At 41.2% G+C, this 9,827-nt stretch overlaps 1 non-coding gene and 1 pseudogene across 1 annotated transcript; one reads left to right on the top strand and one right to left on the bottom strand.

The window, feature by feature from the left end:
• LOC103203823 overlaps positions 1-9,827 on the bottom strand; it is a 102,228-nt pseudogene that overhangs the window by 1,146 nt on the left and 91,255 nt on the right.
• On the top strand, positions 3,644-3,748 carry LOC122150777. Its single transcript, XR_006163847.1, has one exon. It is a non-coding gene; the product is annotated as a U6 spliceosomal RNA (small nuclear RNA).

Here is a 9,827-nt window from a genome sequence, read left to right as displayed (position 1 = left end):
GACTGCTAACTAGAAGGCTGGTGGTTCAAACCCACCAGCCACTCCTCAGAAGGAAGGTTGGGCAATCTACTTCTGTAGTGATACCACCTCAGAAAAGCAAGGAGGGGTGGTTATGAGTCGGGTCCAACTTGATGGCACATAACAACAACAACAACAACAACAGCAAAGGAGAAAATGAAACCCTAAACCGAATCCATTGCTGTGAGCGAATTCCGACTCAGCAACCTTATAGGACAGCCTGCCCTAAGCAGACTGCTGCTTCATCTTTCTCCTGCAGAAGGGCTGGGGGGTTCGATGGAGTGCTTTAACCTCTGCACAACCAGGGCTCTTTCAGCAAAGGGGAGGGTGACCTAATTGAGTTGTATCTGGGCTGCCTGGACAGGCTAGGAAGCAGTACTGTGCCCCCTAAGGTGACTTCCAGCAGCGAAGGAGGCTCTCTCTAGGAAGACAGCCAGAGAGAGAAGTCCTCATGTGGGATAGTTTCAAACTCTCCTGCGGTATAGGAGTGGCATGCTTATTAAAACAAAACAAAACAAAAAACCAGTCCATTTCTTCATATGAAAGCACAAGTCTTTCGCTTTTGGAAAATATAAGCCCAGCTCCTTTGAGGAGTGTATCTAGATGAGGGTTCTGTCTTCATAAGTCTTTTATACCAGCGATTCGCCAACTTGGTCTCAGGACCCATCTACACTCTAAGTACTGAGGACCTTGAAGGGCTTTTATTAATGTGGGTTAATAGTGAAGTTCATAAAACACAAGAATATACAAGCATACATTCTATTAACCTTCAGAGCAGTCATGCCATCACACATCATATAGTCTCTGGAAAATTCTGTTGTGCACTCCTGAGAGAATGAGGGTGAAAGAAAGAAACATCTTAGCATTATTATGAAAACAGCTTTGATCCTATCAACTCCTTGAAAAGGTCTTGGGGACACCCACAGGTCCCCAGACCCCCACATTTTGAGAACTGCTATCCTATTTTATGGGCAAATTCTGTCTTCCCTCCTTTGGAGCTCAGGCCAGTCAGTGGAAGTGCTGTATGCTTGACCTGCAAGCTGTAGAGGGCATTGTGGGTCAATCTACAATGAGGAGCTTCATGCCATTGAGTTGATTTGACTGCTAGTGACCCTATAGGGTGGAGTAGAACTGCCTATAGGATTTCCTAGGCTGTAATCTTTACGGGGACAGATTGCCAGGTCTTTCTTCTGCAGAGTGGCTGATGGGTTCAAACCACCTACCTTTTGGTTAGTAGTTGAGTGCTTAACCATTGCACCACCAGGGCTTCTTCAGCATACCTATTGGGATATTAATTGATAAAGGATGTGACTCTGAATCAAAAGTAAAGTCTGTTGTGTGTTGTTGTTGTTGTTGTTATGTGCCGTTGATTCAGACCCAACTCATAGCGACCCCTCCTTTGTTTTCTGAGGCAGTATCACTATGGAAGTAGATTGCCCAACCTTTCTTCTGAGGAATGGCTGGTGTTTTTGAACCTCCAGCCTTCTGGTTAGCAGTTAAGTGCCTTAGGCACTACGCTACCAGGGTACATAAAGCCACATAATTTGGTGTTCAAAAGCTGAGATTCAGCAGCCAGCCTGCCTGGCTTCAAATCCTGGATCCACCACTAAGCAGCTATGAGACCTTGGGTAGGATACTAGACCTGTCAATGTCGCAGTTTTTCCATCTGGTAGGGCCCTATTTAGTTGTGTACCCTCCCAATTTCTTTCTTCCCGTTCTCTCCTGAATGGGTACCACAGGCTTTCACCTTTGCCACTCCACCAAAATTGTTCTCATCTAAATCCCCAGAGTTGTTAAATCTAAAGGTCAGTTCTCAAGTCCTCATTTTATTTGACCACATTTAATCAATTGCTAACTTTCCTTTTCTTGAAGCACTTTCTTAAATTGGTTTCCCTCTCTCCTGATGGTTCCAACAACCTCTCTGGCTACTTCTCATTCTCCTTTGCTGGATCCTACCCCCTCACCCCTATCTCTCAAAGTTAGAGGGCCCCTGGGCTCATTGCTTGACCTTTCTTCTGCTATCTATACACAATCCTTTGGAGATTTCATTCAGTCCTATGGTTTTAAATAACATCTGAATAGTGATTGTGCCTTCATTTTTAATCTCAGGCCTCTCCCAAACACCACACTTTTATTTCCACTTGCAGACTCTACATCTCCCCGTGGCATCTCATATCAACATTCCCAAACTCAAATAATCCTGCCCACCCCGTCTTCCCCATCTCAGTTGACGACAGCTTCCTCCTTCACTTAACAAATTCACTAACAAGTCCTATTGGCTCTATCTTCCAGAATATATCCAGAATCTGATCACTTCTCACCAGTTCTGTCATTACCATTCTGGTCTCTTACTTGGATTACTTCAGTATCCTTGTTGCTGACCTTCTTGTTGTCTGTCCACATCCCTCTTCAGAGTAGCCAGAGGGAGCCTGTTAACATATGAAGTTAGGTTATGTCACTCTTTCACAAGCCTGCGCCAGCTCCTATCCCACTCAGCATAAAAGTCTGAGCCCTTACAGTGGCCCGCGGCCTATGTGGTCTGGCCCCTGCTCACCTTCAGAAAGATTGCTGGCTTCTTTTCTCTTCAGTTATTCTACTGAAGCCACCTGCCCTATTTGCTATTCTTGGAACACCGAAGACTTTGCTGCCTTAGGGCCTTTGCACTGCTGTTCTCTCCTCCTGGAATGCTCTTCTCTCAAATATTTCTGTAGTTTTTCGCCTTACCTCCGTTCACCCACACCACCAAACCCACTGCCATTAAGTTGATTCCGACTCATAGTGATCCTATAGGACAAAATAGAACTGCCCCATAGGGTTTCCAAGGTGGTAAATCTTTATGGAAGCAGACTGTCACATCTTTCTCCTGTGTTGCACCTGGTGGGTTTGAACCACTGACCTTTTGGTTCACAGCCAAATGCTTAAAACATCATGCCACCAGAGCTCCTTCACCTCCTTCACAAAGAGGCTTAAGTGTCTTTTCAAACATTTGGTGACATTCTTGATCACCCTATTTAAAATCTGACCTCTTTCCCACTTTAATGTTCTCCACAGCAACCATTATTAACATACTCTGAGTCCAAGGACCTGTGTTTTATTCATTGCTGTATTTCCTAGTGCCTAGAATAGTGCCTGACATATAGTAGGCCAGAGTAAATATTCATTAAACAAATGAATATTGAATGACTGCAATAAAATAATCCATGGGAAATGCACGTTCAATAACAGCTGCTCTTAGCATAATTATCATTATTACATGGCTAGATGTCAGAACACCAGCCACTCCTCAGAAGGAAGATGGGGCAATCGATTTCCATAGTAATACTGCCTTGGAAACCCAAGGAGGGGTCGCTATGAGTCGGATCTGAGTTTGGTTTTTTTTGAGATGTCAGAACATGAGACTTTTTTTGTTTTTGTTTTAAACTGAACATTTTTCAGTGAAAAGATCATACAACAACATTAGACTCATACTAATTGAAAAGGCAGCAATAAATTCAATTAATAAAATAAGAATTAATAAATATACTTGAGCAGATTTGTTTTCTGAAATGAAATGCAGGTACTGTGAGGTAGGATGGAACATTAGGCAGGTAAGTGTATTGGATAAAGACAAGACAAAACAAAAACTGCTTGCTTCTGCACTACATATACTAAAAATGGAATGATACAGAGAAGATTAGCATGACCCCTGTGCAAGGATGACATGCAAATTCATGAAGCATTCCATATTTTTATACACTCCTTGGAGAGATCAATCATGGGACAATAGAAGGGCTATGTAGGGAGGAAGCTCAGGGAGCAGGAGTACATGGAAGGGAAGGACACAGGGAAGAGGTAACTATGGGAAGGAAGTGGGAGGAGAGCTGTTGCATTGTGGGAAATTGCAGTCAATGTCATGAGAAAAAGTGTATGTGAACTGCTGTATGGAAGATGAGTTTGCGCTGTAAACTTTCACTCAAATCACAGGGGAGAAAAAAAACTACAATACTAGAATCTTGTTTATGAATTTTGTTTTCCTAGGGTATATTTGTTTCAGTACCAAGGTTGAAGAATACAGTCTGCAGTATGGATTACATCTCAACATAAAGAAAACAAAAATCCTCACAACTGGACCAATGAGCAGCATCACAATAAATGGAGAGACGATTGAGGTTGTCAAGGAATTCACGTTGCTTGGTTCTACAATCGATGCCAACGGAAGCAGCAGTCAGGACATTAGACGATATGTAGCATTGGGGAAGTCAACTGCGAAGGAACTGTTTCAAGTGCTGAGGAGCAAGGATATCTCCTTGAGGACTAAGGTGCACCTGACACAAGCCATGATATTTCCAATCGCCTGGTATGCATGTGAGAGCTGGAAAATGAATAGGGAAGACCGAAGAAGGGTTGCTGCTTTTGAGTTGTGGTGCTGGCGAAGGATGCTGAAAGTACCGTGGACGGCTAAAAGAACAAACAGATCTGTCCTGGAGGAAGTGCAGCCAGAATGCTCCTTGGAAGCAAGAATGGCCAGACTTCGTCTCACTTATTTTGGTCATGATGTCAGAAGGGACCATTCCCTGGAGAAGGATGTCATGCTTGGTAGGGTGGAGGGTCGACGAAAGAGGGGGAGACCTTCAGGGAGATGGATTGATACAGTGACTGCGATGATGGGCTCAAGTATAGCAGGGATTGTGGGGCTGGCGCGGGATCGGGCAGTGTTTCGTTCTGCTGTGCATGGGGTCGCTATGAGTCGGAAACGACTCGATGGCACTTGACAACAACAACAAGGGTATATTTGTTAAATATCATGATCTCTTGATAGATATTGGTGAATTGGGTGCCCAGGGGCTTAATAAAAAGGTCCTTGGGTGGCGTAGTGCCTAACACACTTGACTGCTAGCCAGAAGGTTGGCAGTTCAAACCCACCAGCTGCTCCGTGGAAGGAAGACAGGGCAATCTATTTCTGTAAAGATTTACTGCCTCAGAAACTCAATGGGGGTTGCTACGAGTCTGTGTGGACTCAATGGCAGTGAGTTTTTTTTTTTTTTTTTTGGTTTGAGTGACAGAAAGGATTTGTGCTGCACCACTTGTCTGTCAATTTGTCATATTGTGATGGCTTGTGTGTTGCTGTGAGGCTGCAGGCTATGCCACCAGTATTTTGAAACCAGCAAAGTCACCCATGGTGGACAGGTTTCAACAGAGCTTCCAGACTAAGATTGGGAAGAACAACAGGACCATACACTTCTGAAAAAATTGACCACTGAAAACCTTATGAATAGCAGTGAAATACTGTCTGATGTATTACTGGAAAACTTTATGAAGAGCTGTGAAACACTGAGCTGTGAAATATAGTGCTGGAAGATGAGCCCCTCAGGTTGGAAGGCACTCAAAATAAGAGTGGGGAAGAGCTGCCTCCCCAAAGTAGAATCTACCTTAATGACATGGATTGCGTAAAGCTTTTGAGACCTTCATTTGGTGATGGGGCATGACTCAAAAATGGGAAGAAACAGCTGCAAACATTCATTAATAATTGGAACATGGGATGTTTGAAGTATGAATCTAGGAAAATTGTAAGTTGTCAAAAATGAAATGGAATGCATAAAAATATCCTAGGCATTAGTGAGTTCAAATGGACTGGTATTGGCCATTTTGAATCAATTATGTGGTCTACTGTGCTGGGAATGACAAGTTGACAAGGTACAGCATCACATTCATTGTCAAAAAGAACATTTCAAGCTCTATCCTGATGTACAATGCTGCCAGTGATAGGATAATATCCATATGCCTACTTGGAAGACCAGTTAATATGACTATCATTCAAATTTACTCACCAACTAACAAAGCAAAAAATGAAGAAATTGAAGATTTTTACCAATTCTGCAGTCTGAAATTGACCAAACATGAAATCAAGATCTATTACTAGTGATGTTTGGAATGCAAAAGTTGGAAACAAAGAAATACCAGTAGTTGAAAAATATAGTCTTGGTGATAGAAATGATGCCAGAGACTGCATGATAGAATTTTGCAAGACCAAGGACTTATTCATTGAAAAATACCTTTTTTCAACAACACAAGTGATGACTATACATGTGGACCTTGCCAGAGAGAATACACAGAAATCAAATTGACTACATCTGTGGGAGGAGGCAATGGAGAAGCTCAATATCATTAGTCAAAACAAGGCTAGGAGCTGACTGTGGAGCAGACCATTAATTGCTCATGAGCAAGTTCAAGTTGAAGCTGAAGAAATGAAGACAAGCCCATGAGAATCAAAATATGGCCTTGAATATATCCCACCTGAAATTAGAGACCATTTGAAGAATAAGTGGACACATTGAACACCAGTGACCAAGGCCAGACGAGTTGTGGAGTGATACCCAGAACATCATGCATGAAGAAAGTAAAAGGTCATTAAAAAGACAGGAAAGGGAGAAAAGGCCAAAATGGATGTCAGAAGAGACTCTGAAGTTTGCTCTTGAACAGAAAGTAGCTAATTCACTTTAGGAAGAAATGTTGAAATAAAAGAGCTGAACAGAAGATTTCAAAGAGTAGCTCGAGAACACAAAGTAAAGTATTATAATGAAATGTGCAAAGACTTGGAATTAGAAAAACAAAGGGAAGAACACATTAAGCATTTTTCAAGCGAAGAGAATTGGAGAAAAAAATTCAAGCCTCAAATTTCAATATTGGAGGATTCTATGGGCAAAATACTGAATGATGCAGGAAGCTCAAAAGGAGATGGAAGGAGTACACAGACTCACTACACCAAAAAGAATTGGTTGCATACGATCAAGAACCATTGGTATTAATGGGAGAAGTCCAACCTGCATTGAAGGAACTGGCAAAAAACAAGGTTCCAGGAATTAACAGAATACCTACTGAAATGTTTCGACAGCAGTGCAGTGCTGGAGGTGCTTACTCATTTATGCCAGGAAATTTGGAAGACAGCTACCTGGCCAACTGACTGAAAGAGATCCATATATGTACCCAGTCCAAAGAAAGATGATCCAACAGAATGTGAAAAGTGTTAAACAATATCATTAATACCCTACACAAGTAAAATTTTGTGCAGATAATTAAAAATTGGTTGCAGGAGTATATTGGCAGGGAACTTCCAGAAATGCAAGCTGGATTCAGAAGAGGATGTGGGATGAGGGATATCATTACTGAGGCTAGATGGATCTTGGCTGAAAGGAAGGAATACCAGAAAGATGTTTACCTGTGTTTTATCAACTATGCAAAGTTATTTGACTATGTGGATCATAAGAAATTATGGATAACTTTGCAAAGAATGGGAATTCCAGAACACTTAATTGTGCTAATGAGGAACCTGTACATAGACTAAGGCTGTAATTCGAATAGGACAAGGGAATACTGCATGATTTAAAATCAGGAATGGCATGTGTCAGGGTTGTATTCTTTCACCATACATATTCAGTCTCTATTATGAGAAAATAATCCAAGAAGCTAGACAATTTGAAGAAAAATGTGGCATCAGGATTGGAAGAAGACTCATCAACAACCTGCACTATGCAGAGAACACAACCTTGCTTTCTGAAAATGAAGATGACTTGAAGCACTTACTGATGAAGATTAAAGACTGTAGTCTTCAGTATGAATTGTACCTCAACACAAAGAAGACAAAAATCCTCACAATTGGACCAATAAGTAACATCACAATAAAGGGAGAAATGATTGAAGTTGTCAGGGATTTCATTTTCCTTGTATCCACAATCTATACCCATGGAAGCAGTAGTCAAGAAGTCAGATGTTGTATTGCACTAGGCACATCCACTGCAAAAGACCTCTTTAAGTGTTAAAGAGCGAAGATTATACTTTGAAGACTAGAGTGCACCTAACCCAAGCCATGGTATTTTCAATTGCCTCATATATGTGTGAAAGGTGGACAAGGAATAGGGAAGATCGAAGAAAAATTGAAGCCTTGAGTTGTGGTGTTGGTGAAGAATGCTGAAAATACGATAGACTGCCAGAAGAATGAAGAATTCTGTCCTGGAAGAAGTGCAACCTGAATGCTCCTTAGAAGGAAGACTGGCCAGACTTTGTCTCACCTACTGTGGTCATGTTGTCAGAAGGAACCATTCTCTGGGGAGGATATTATGCTTGGTAAAGTGGAGGGTCAGGGAAAAAGGTGAAGGCCCTCAATGAGATGGATTGACACAGTGGCCTCAACAACACTGGGGTCAAGTGTAGCAGGGCTTGTGAGGATCGTGCAGGACTGGGCAATGTTTCATTCTGTTGTACATAGGGTCGCTATGAGTCAGAATTGACTCAATGGCACCTAACGATAACAGGAACAGTTACTTAAAAATTGGCAGTTTGAACCTACCCGGTGGTACTACGGAGGAAGTTCCTGGTGATCTGCTTCCATAAAGACTACAGCCTAGAAAGCATTATGAAGCAGTTCAACTCTGTAGCACATGCAGTTGCCATGAGTTGGAACTGACTAGAAGGCAATGAGTTTGGTTTTGAATTGTTGGGTTTAATAATAACATTTCAGCTTCTGTGTTGTGTCTTCCAGTGGGAAGCTATTCTGAAGTCCTTTTGGAGACCTCATGGAAGTAGTGGAGGTAGGTCAGTGATCTCCAGTCACTTCACAATGTTGTTGGGTGATGTCAAGTTGATTCCGACTCATACCACCCTAGGCTGTAATCTTCATGGCTGCAGCTCTCTGGAACTTTTCTCCTGCAGAGTGGCTAGTGAGTTCCAACCACCAACTTTTTAGTTTGCAGCTGAGCACTTTAACCATTGTGCCGCCAGGGCTCAGACTCCTTTCATCATCAATTCTGCCTCCTAAAATGAACAAAGAAATAAAACTAAACGTATGCTTTGAAGGCCACCTTAGGCAAACCAGTTGCATATGTAGGTAATAATTATTTTGTTGCTTATTTTAAATGAACCAAGACATAACTGTCAATCTCAGCTTTTGAACAGCATTTGGTAAACCAGTGTGTTTTACCAGGTTAATCTAATTCTAACTGATAGTGAATACATTGTTTAATAAGCCTTGGCAGCTATTTCTTGGTAAATGTACAGTTTCTATTTGGTTTTTTGAATATAGGTGGTCCCTGACGTATTTGAGTTATGGATTTAAGTCAACTGCATTTACAGCCATCTGTTTTTTGTTTGTTTGTACATCTTATCTTTAGAAATGTGTATTACATACGATGTTGCAGTGGTTAATTTGCTGATGTTATTCTCATGCCAATTCCCAAAGACTAATAAAGATCGGCTTTATAAGAATACTGATAATAAAAGGTGAAAATAATGAAAAAAAAAAAAATAGATATTCAACTTACTTTAGAACTGACTTATGAGGGAGCTGTCAGAATGGGACCTCTTTGTAAGCTGGGGATTACCTATATTTAAATAACCCCTAGGACCCTTATTACTCCATAAGAGGATGCAAGAGGCTGGAGAACCTGTAGGTGATTCAACTCACCATTAATCCAACTAATGATAAGTTTTAAAAATTGCTTTTCTAAAGCATTCTTTCATCTCAGTGAATGAGTTGTTCATTCATTCATTTAACCTATCTAATTTGTTCATTACCATAACTTTACATTATGGGTTGTAATCTAACTTTACAGATGAGGAAGCTGAGGTGTAGAGAAACAAAGTGGCTTTTAAAAATCTCACTGGAATAGTAGAATTTAGGCTCATTTTGCCCAGTTAGTGGATTTTTGAAAAGGTGTGTGTGTGTGAGCAGAATTATAATTTAAATTCTTTAAAAATGAAGTCACAGTCCAGGGGTTAGTAAGATAAATTACTGCAAAAGACCTCTTTAAGTGTTAAAGAGCAAAGATTTCATATAT

This window comes from Orycteropus afer, unplaced genomic scaffold (genome assembly GCF_000298275.1).
Source record: "Orycteropus afer afer isolate SDZICR_OR568_19922 unplaced genomic scaffold, OryAfe1.0 scaffold00231, whole genome shotgun sequence".
NCBI classification, from domain to species: domain Eukaryota; kingdom Metazoa; phylum Chordata; class Mammalia; order Tubulidentata; family Orycteropodidae; genus Orycteropus; species Orycteropus afer.
This window is presented reverse-complemented; position numbering and strand designations above follow the sequence as displayed.